Source organism: Chiloscyllium plagiosum, chromosome 42, assembly GCF_004010195.1.
Source record: "Chiloscyllium plagiosum isolate BGI_BamShark_2017 chromosome 42, ASM401019v2, whole genome shotgun sequence".
Classification (NCBI taxonomy): domain Eukaryota; kingdom Metazoa; phylum Chordata; class Chondrichthyes; order Orectolobiformes; family Hemiscylliidae; genus Chiloscyllium; species Chiloscyllium plagiosum.
Window position 1 is genome coordinate 2,723,164 of NC_057751.1, and position 10,458 is coordinate 2,733,621.

The following is a 10,458-nucleotide window of genomic DNA, read 5'->3' on the forward strand; positions in this document are numbered from 1 at the left end:
ACAAGTGTTGAGTGTTTGCCCGAGCTCATTGACTGTCACATCCAAGAAGCAGGAAAGATCTGCACCTTAATTGAATGGCGGAGTGGACTCGATGGGCCGAATGGCCTTACTTCCACTCCTATGTCTTATGGTCTTATGGTCTTATGGTCTTAAGTCTTCACCATCAATCCTGTCTATCCCTCGAAGTATTTGGAAAATTTAATGAGATCACTTTTCATTCTTCACAATTTTGGAGAACAAAGGCCCAGTTTTGCCCAGTTTCTCATCAAAGGATAGTCTTGCCATCCAAGGAAAGAGTTTTAGCTCAAAATGGGTGCCATTTAAAAAGAAAAATTAAGTTAAGTTTTAAACGTTCATTGAGGTAGAACTGACCATTTTGTCGTCAGTGCAGGAAGGTGATCCTTGTATTATTGTTATAATTGTCATATAATCCCATCAAAAATCTAGACTTATCCAACACTTTACACATTGACTTTAGGCTTGTCCAAATGCTTCAAATCCAATAAAGTATGATCATAGATGTAGCCACTGTTATATTGAAAGAAATGTGACAGGCAATTTAACACAGCAGTTTTCCAAATTTACCGATGATATGACACCAATATAAACTGTTAATTGTGATGTTAGTTGAGGGAAAAATATTGATTCTGATATTATTGGAAATTAATGAATGTCGACACATACACAAATGGAGCAGACATCTTTTGCACAGCAAGGTGCCATGAAATGAATGAATGGCTAATCACAGTGAATCAGCTACATGAGTGATCTCAATCAGACAAGTTGAGTTGGAAGGGTCAGAGAAATGTGCAATGAAATTCATTTCATTTCTAAGATTGGACAATTTACAATCCCTCACCTCCCGTTGCCTTCATTGGATGAATAACCAGCTGGTCATCCATTGGCGCCTCTTTGGTTAGTACTCTTGAAGGAGTTTTTGTGTGCCGGAATGTTTCTCAGTGTGAGACGCTTCTGCAGCATCATTAGACTCACTTTCTCCCACTCTAAGTGTTCAATTTAAAGAGGAGTTCACATTAGGAGGTAGTTAATTGAATTTGAACGGCAAGGTGCCAGGAGGTACAAATTTCTCAATGAGTTCCACATTTGCACAAAGCTATGTTTAACTGTACAGCCTGCTAATAATATCAGGATACAAGAGTTCTGGGAGAAGGTGCCCTGAGCCACTCTGTACAATGCCTTGATTATTGCTTTGTGTTTTTTTATCATCTCAGAATGGAGCTTGAATAATGCAGCAATCTGGTTTGAACACAGAATATATCAGTGTTGTGTCTGAAGTGCTGAGTTGGGGCATCACAGCTACAACTGAAGGAAACTAAATCAAAGTGACTGAATAAATGCAATCTCTGTTAGAATTGGGGAGATACAGGACAACATTCTTTTTGTGGACTGTCGAGTTAAACATAAATGATATGAGCTGCCAGGCAAAACGTGTACTTAACGAGTGCTTCAACTTCAATAAATCGCCCAAAATGCTCACAGAAACCCAATAAAACAAGATTTCACACTGAGTCCCAAAAGGTCAAGGATAGATGTTCAAAATTTTGATCAAAAAGATGGGGCAAGTTGAAGGATGAGAGGGAGGAAGAGGTTTGTTAAGATCCGAAGCAGCCATCTTGTCACATATAAAGCCTGGAAACCATTTTGAATCTCATATTAGTGCCTGCTTGCTCAGCTTGTACATTCCCAGCGTCAGTGATGTGGTTGACCTTGCAGCTGTCCTGATACCTGATAGTGAACTCTTTCCCAGCATGGGAATGCTTTTCTTTTACAAGAATCTCTTGTATTCTCATACTTGCTTATCAGCTCCAAACCAACACTATCCAGACAATACTCATTATCCTACAATTAACAATTTGCTAATTGTTAAATCATTGTCACCTATATAATCACACAACTCTCTGTATCTCATAGGAGTGACTTGTGACCATTTGGTCAACTTGTCTCTCCTCTTGAGCTCACCAATAAACAGTCAATAACTCAAGGTTGTGCGGCATGATTTATTGTTCCTCTAAATTGGACTGCTACAAGTGAATCACTCACTGCATAATGTATCCACTCCCAACATTTAAGGATGGAATTGGGAGTGATTCCTCATTATTAAATATATCCAATCTGTGTCAGTGACCTCATTGACTGCTGTGGTTCATCTCCTGACTGAAGAGTCCAAAGCAGGATCAACGCTGATGTTTTTGTTGTTCAGGCTAATGTCTGCATCCATGCCATCTTTGGCCTTCCTCTGTGGACATACATCTTGCGCATTTGTCAGTCATTAGACAGTCATCGAAACACACTGAACCAAATTTTAGAGCTCACCTCCACTTCAGCCAAACAGCTACAGTTCTTTCCCTTGTATTGATGTACTCACCACCTTGGTCATGTTTGACCCGAGATAGTTCCTCAGCAAAAATCTATTTGAGAATTCTGAAGTCATCCATACAGGAGATGCAACCTGCCCATCTATTTGGACTTTTCTGCAGAGTAGTCTCCAAGCTGTTGAGAGCAGTACAATGGAGGACCTTGTTTAAAATCACATGACGCCAGGCTATAGTCCAACAGGTTTACAGACACTCATAACCCCCCACCCCAACACCCCATACACCCACACCCACATGCACACACACATATAAATTTGCGGTGTGAATTTGTACTTGCAGAATTACATTTTACTTTGCTCAAAAACTGCATGAATCCATGTAAGATTCTGTAAATCTGTTTTTTAGATTAGAATCAGTCTGACCATTGTGGCACAGACACAACCTCACATGGAGCTAACACCTTCAATACATTATCTGGGCTGACGTGATACCAATTGTTAAAGTACACTTGAGAATGTAACTTTTAAAAAAAAGCTTGTGATTTACATATAAAAGAACTGAAACCAACACGATCATTCTAAAAGATGAGAGACTTAACAAACAAGCCAGGTTTTTTTCAATATATAATTTCAGTTACATCATACTGTAAACTTTTGCTATAAATTCTGTGTGTTATGATCTTATTCTCCACAACCACCTGATGAAGGAGCAGGCTCCGAAAGCGAGTGCTTCCAATTAAATCTGTTGGACTATAACCTGGTGTTGTGTGATTTTTAACTTTGTACACCCCAGTCCAACACCCGTGTCTCCAAATCCTGATTTTGTGTGATTTTGTCAACCATTGAATTCTCATGATGGGTCTTGTGCTTTTCGTGGAAGCTTTAATGTGGCACCAAGAGCAGGCTGAGCAATTTGTATCACTGAGAAAGGTGGTCAAGACCATGCTCTGGTCAAGTTTGACTCTAATTTTCAGCGTAGTGCCACTCTGCATCCACACATGATTCAAGGGAGAAATTGCTTTCTGAATATATACACTGATAGCTTCATCGGTAGTTACTTTCTGAAAAGGCATATCACCAAAGGATGAGAACAATTTCACAACCTTGTAATCAGAGTCATCAACAATTGTATAAAACAAAGAATTGCAGATGCTGCAGATGTGAAATAAGAACAGGAATTGCTGGCAAAACTCGGCAGGTCTGGCAGCATCTGTGAGGAGAAATTGTAGAATCCAGACAGTTCAACCTATTGAGTCTGCAGCAACACTCCAAAAACCATTCCACCAGCCCTCACCCCAATTCCCATAACCGTGCATTAATGATGGCTAATTCACCTGGATACTGTGGGCAATTTAGCATGACCACCTAACCTGCACACCGTTGGCCTGTGGGAGGAAACTGCAGCTTCTGGCAGAAACAGGAAGAATGCAAGCTCCATATAGGCGGTCAACCGTGGGTGGAATTTAGCCCAGATCCCTGACACTCTGAGGCAACACTGCTAATCACTGAGCTACCATGCTGCCTTTCAGAGCGGTTCTGATGACGGGTCACTGGGCTGAAAACATGACTCTGCTTTCTTCCCGCAGAAAATGCCAGTCATGCTAGGTTTCACCAGCAATTTCTGATTTTGTTTCATCAACAGCTATGCCTGGTGTTTATTCATGTGTGGCTTGGTGCAGGCTATAACATTGCCCTAGTTATGGAAACACTGATTTGGATAGCACTGTCTTCAGCAACATGGAGAAATTGCCTGCCAGTCTAGATTTCTTTCTTGTGTTGGGCAGCTAGCACACAATTACCTGCATACAAATATACTCAGTCTGAACAGGTTGAAGACCTTTCATTGAACAGAACCTAACGTTATTGCTGACAAGAATATCTCTGGTATCTTCTGTCAGCATTCAATTGAAAATATTGAAGAGTCCAGGAGCTACAATGCACCCTTGTGATCTGGTGAATGACAACGCATTGGACATCTCACAATAAGCACAACCATCTCTAACCATGTCATTTGTACTGGAAACGTGGTTTTGACAGACCTGTTAGAATATTCTAGCTTGGACAGCAATGGCCATAGACCATGTTGACTTACATTGTTTAAATCCTATGCAGGGTCTACGAACAGCATACGTAGATTCATTGGGAGAGGAAGGGATAGATCTTAGGGCTGAGTTATTTGCAGGTTTGGCCATCACCGGTGGAACGGTCAACATCAGGGACATTCAGGAGGCTAGGATTGGAACAACATCAATATTTTGGAGGGCTGTAGTGGCAGAGGCAGTGATGGAGGGTAAAGGCTGTGGAGAGATTTTCAAGTCAAAGAATTTACTGTCATACTGCAGTTGCAGTGTTTGTAATATTGGTATGCAAAATGGTTTGTATCTTAAGGAGACTGGTTCGGGCTTTTTAAATATCAGTCATGAGTATCTCCAGCAGGACTGTGTGGGAGACAGCAATGATTGCAAACAAGAGAGAATGATCTCACAGTGAGATCTGTGTGTTAGTTACAAGATGAGACAACTTTGAACTTATTAGTCCAGAATGTGTTCCAACATGGGTGGATAAATAGCTGCAAAATCTAATTAAATATCTGAACAAAAGAGTAATTCTTTTCTCAAAAGAGTATTTAAGCAACTTTGTAATAACATGCTGTGGATAACATTGAATATTATTTTTTAATATGTTTGAATATTGCTGTTCAAAATGTTTCAACTCAAATCTTAATAACAACACACTACACAACCAGCAAGAGCAGACAGATGATTCGTAATTATCTATTTACACTTTGCTCAATGAAACACAACAAAAACAGCTTCATGTACAGTTGGTTTTGAGGAAGGGGGTCTTAGGTTTTGGACAATAGTTCATTGTCCATCCCTAAAGACCCTTGGGAAAGAAAAACAGAAAGTGCTGAAGAAGCTCAGCAGATCTCAGCATCTGTGAAGAGAGAAAAAGAGTTGTTGCTTCAAATGATTCTTCTTTCAAAGCCATGTTCTGAGTAGATACATAATGTTAAACCAGTTTCTCTCTCAACAGTTCCCATCCTGCTTTAGTGCACAATTTGGATCTGAACAGTTGTTCATTTTGATTTTACAAAAGGATGTGGAAAGCAGCACAACTCAAATTAGAAATGAACACTATTTCTTTTTGTCTGTTAGACAGTCATCCCATCCCAGATATCCTGATGGATAATTAAGAAGACAGGCAATGAAGGCATCAGGTTAATTATTCTCACTGCTTTCAGTCATCAAATGGTACCAAACTATTGATCCATCTTCATACCTGTACTACTTAATTCTGCACTTCTGTCATTCAAGCAACAGCTTGGCAGCAGCCTTCAGCATAGGACCGAGTCACAATTTAATCTTGTCTCTATAGATTCACAGACTTCATTGATTTAACCTTGCTAATTTTGTTGGGAGTCTGGAGTACACATTTATTCATTGCTCTGTCGGGAGAAACAAGCACTCTAGAAAGTGAGTTCTGAGGAAGGATCACTGAACTTGAAATGTTAACTCTGCTTTCTCTCCATACATGCTGCTAGACTTGCTGAGCTTCTCCAGCAATTTCTGTTTTCGTTTCACTCTGTAAAGCTACAGCCTTGCCTGAAACTTGCTAACTTACATTGACTGCTGGTTCAATAACATTTCCATTTTAAAATTCTCATCCTCATTTTCAAATTCCCTTTCTGATCTCTCCCTTCCCTCTCTCTGGTATCTCTAAACCCCCTCCCCTTGCCACCCCACACGGGATTGTGGCATTCCCCTAATTCTGACCACTTGCACATCGCAAATTTTAATTGCTCCCCTATTGGCAATCATGTGTTCAGTTGCTTGGGCCCTTCATCATAGAATTCCCTTCTTAAACTCATATGTTGCCCTCCTGCTTCTTTAAGAAGTTTACTATAGCATCCCTCGTTCTTTGAGATTTTGGTCACCTGCAATTGTATTATTCTGATGTGGTCAGAGTGAAACATTTTATTTGATAATCCTGTTATGAAATGACTTGGGATCTCTTATTACTCTAAGCATGTTGTATAAACGTAATTGCTTGTTGTTCAGTTGAGGAATTAGAAGCATTAGAATTTGACCTGCCCTCTTTGACCACATTAGCTTGACTGTAGAAAGTGAGTTCCTGAAAAATTTACAAGCACTTGCTGCTGAAAGTGGAGGCAGAGTCCAGGCGCTGCAAGCAGTCTCTTAACTTCCTGCCTGAAGTTTAGATTATTTCTGGCTGTGGAGTGTTAATCCAGTGCCAAGGGAGTTGTTGAATTATAAAACTGAACACTTGTATTGACAATGGGTTTTTTATTGCAGAATGCAGCACGACATGTGTCTGTTTCCAAACAATCTCAGCAGTATTGTTTTATGAATGCTCCATGTAATTAAAATGACCTTCATTCCTGTATCCTAAAAAATAAAAGTTTAAAAATCATTAACACAAAGAATTCATCAATTCTGAAATGCAAACAAAGTTTTTTTTTAAATCTCGACAGGAGCGTGTTTGGAGGTTTTACAAAGGCACGAATGAAGATTTCAGCAGCAGCTGAGCTGAGTCATAGAGTCATAGAGATGTACAGCATGGAAACAGACCCTTCAGTCCAACTCATCCATGCCGACCAGATATCCCAACCCGACCTAGTCCCACCTGCCAGCACCCGGCCCATATCCCTCCAAACCCTTCCTATTCAGATACCCATTCAGATGCCTCTTAAATGTTGCAATTGTACCAGCCTCCACCACATCCTCTGGCAGCTCATTCCATACACGTACCACCCTCTGCATGAAAAAGTTGCCCCTTAGGTCACTGTTTGTTAATTTTCCCAGATGCACTCCGATGTCCAGCGATACACGAAATCAAACAGCAAAGGCGGTAACCGTGCAGGTTTTCTCTCTCTCTCTCTCTCTTTCTCTCTCTCTCTCTCCTGCACTGTCCTCACCATGTGCAGGGGTGAAGTTACTGAAGTGAACTAAGTTGCCTTCGTGATAACACAAATATGAGGTTAGAAACACACTTCAAGATCAAAATTGATAACAGACGAAGGGATAAAAGTTTGATTGATAGTTCAGAATCACCGAATTGGATTGTAAAAGAATATGTTTGCTCTCTGGTTGTTGGAAAGTAGTGTGTGGTCTGGAGAGTCATTTCAGATACCCACTACAGGGTAACTGTGAGGCCTGGACATTTAGAGACAGGAGGCTCATGAGACAATGACTCCACGGATATGTCTGAGCAGAGTGATCAGCCCTAATTCTCAGACTGGTGTACAACTGTGGCTGTGAGTACTTCAATATAAGCTTCTAATTCACTCACAGAGAATGGTAACAGAAGGGAGTCATTTATCCCATTCTGTCTATTCCATTGGGAGGTGGTATTATCACTCAACTGTTAATCCAGCAACCTGTGGAATGTTCTGGGGACCCAATTTCACATCATGCCAGGCAGATGGGAGAATTTGAATTTAATTAAAACACCATGGAATTAAGAGTCAAATGATGACCAGCAGACCACTGTCAATTGTTAGACAAACCCATGTTGCTCACACATGCTCTTTAAACCAAAGAAATTTGCCATCCTTACCACGTCTGGCCTACACGTGACTCCAGACACACAGCAATGTGGTTGACTCTTAACTGCTCCCTTGGTAATTAGGGATGGGCAATAAATGGTGGCCTTGCCAGCAATATGACATCCCATGAATAAGTTTTTAAAAACTGTGCAAGGACAACTTCACCCACTCACCCACTTTCTCCCCATATCCTGTAAGTTATTAAAATTCAGACAACAATAATACAATTCAGAATTATCTTTCCAAATCGCTAATTGAATCACACCACCACACACACTCAGGCTGTGCATTCCAAATCTTAACCACTTCTGGCTCACAAACAGTTTCCTCATGTTGCTGTTGGCTCAGACCTGATCTTAAGACACCAAGAGGCTCTTTAGTACGTGAATGAGCTTCCCAAGGAGCAGTGACGGCAGTGTTCTCAAATATTTTGAAGGCTGAGTTAAATTGATTCTTGATTCACAAGAGAATCACTGGGTTATGGTGAACAGACATGCAATAGACATGAACAACCATGCTCTTGTCAAAGGGAGGAGTCGGTTCAAGGGATTAACTTGCAGATCCCTGTTCCTGGATATAATTGACATTCTGGAAAGCTGTCCTGGCAACATTAAATGAGAAATTGAGGATAAAAACAGAAGAAGAATCAGATGTGTGGATGATATTGTGAAGTAGAGAGAGGAAAGTTAGAAGAAAGCTAAAGCAGAAGACCGTATCAATGGCCCCTCTCAGGCTATCATGTAAGTGAATGAATGATGGAAATTACACCTCATTCGGCCGATCACACCTTTTCCTTGGATCGGATCCTATTTGTCCATTTTATATTCCTATCCTTTTGCATTCTTTGCTTCCTGTTTTGCCCTTGTCTTTGAGTCTTGTGGTAGGGATTCAAGCCCTATTTCGGATATTTGAACGCATCATATAGACTGCCACTTCCAGAGTGCTAACTTGCTGAAATGTGCTGCCTTCCATAGGAAATATTAAACTGAGGGACCACATGGCTGTCTTTTGGGTCTCAAGGAACTTGTGGTATCATGTTGAGGAGAGCTCAGTGATTCTTCCCAGATCACTAGCCAGGATTTTAACCATCAAGAAAAAAAACAAAAGAACTAAAAATACTAGAAGTATGAAGCAAAAGTAGAGATTGCTGGAAAATCTCAGCAGGTCTGGCAACATCTGTGGAGAGAAATTAGAGTTAACATTTTGGATCCAATGACCTGGGTCCACTTCTGAAGAAAGGTTGTAGCATCATAGAGTCATAGTGATGGACAGCACAGAAACAAACCCTTTGGTCCAACTCATCCACGTCGACCAGATATCCCAAACTAATCCAATCCTATTTGCCAGCAGTTGGCCCATACCCTTCTAAGCTCTTCCGATTCATTTACCCATCCAGATGACTTTTAAATGTTAAATGTACCAGCCTCCACCATTTCCTCTGGCATCTCATTCCATACATGCACCACCCTCTGCGCGAAAAAGTTACCCCTTACGTCCCTTTTAAATCTTTCCCCTCTCACCCTAAATCTGTGCCCTCTACTTCTGGACTTCCCCCAGCCCAGGGAAAAAAACCTTGCCCGTTTACCCTATTCATGCCCATTCTTATTTTATAAACCTGTACAAGGTCACCCCTCAGGGAAAACAGCCCCAGCCTATTCAGCCTCTCCCTATAGCTCAAATCCTCCAACCCTGGCAACATCCTTGTAAATCTTTTCTGAACCCTTTCAAGTTTCACAACATCTTTCTGATAGGAAGGAGACCAGAATTGCACACAGTATTTTAAGAGTAGCCAAACCATTGTCATGTACAGCTGCAACATGACCTCCCAACTCCTATACTCAATGTTCTGTCCAATAAAGGAAAGCATACTAAACGTCTTCTTCACTATCCACTCTACCTGCAACTCCACTTTCAAGGAACTATGAACCTGTACTCCAAGGTCTCTTTGACACGCCCCAGGACCTTACCATTAAGTGTATAAGTCCTGCACTGATTTGCCTTTCCAAAATGCAGCACCTCACTTGAATCTAAATTAAACTCCATCTGCTACTCCTCAGCCCATTGGCCCATCTGATCAAGATCCCCGTTGTACCCTGAGGTAGTCTTCCTCGCTGCCCACTAGACATCCAATTTTGGTGTCATCCGCAAACTTACTGACTGTACTTCCTATGGTCACATCCAAATCATTTGTATAAATGACAAAAAAGCAGTGGATCCAGCACTGGTCACTGTGGCACACCCCTGATCACAGGCCTGCAGTCTGAAAAGCATCACCACACTCGGTCTTCTACTACCAAGCCAATTTTGTACCTAATTGACAAGCTCTCCCTGAATTCCATGTGATCTAACTTCAATAATTAGTCTCCCATGTGGAACCTTGTCTAAAGTCCATGTAGACAACATCTATCTACCATTCTGCCCTCATCAGTCTTTTTGGTTGCTTCTTCAAAAAAAACTTCATCAAATTTGTGAACCACAATTTTTCTACGCACAAAGCCATGATTACTATCCTTTATCAGTGTACATGCCTCTCCAAATGTATGTAAGTCCTATG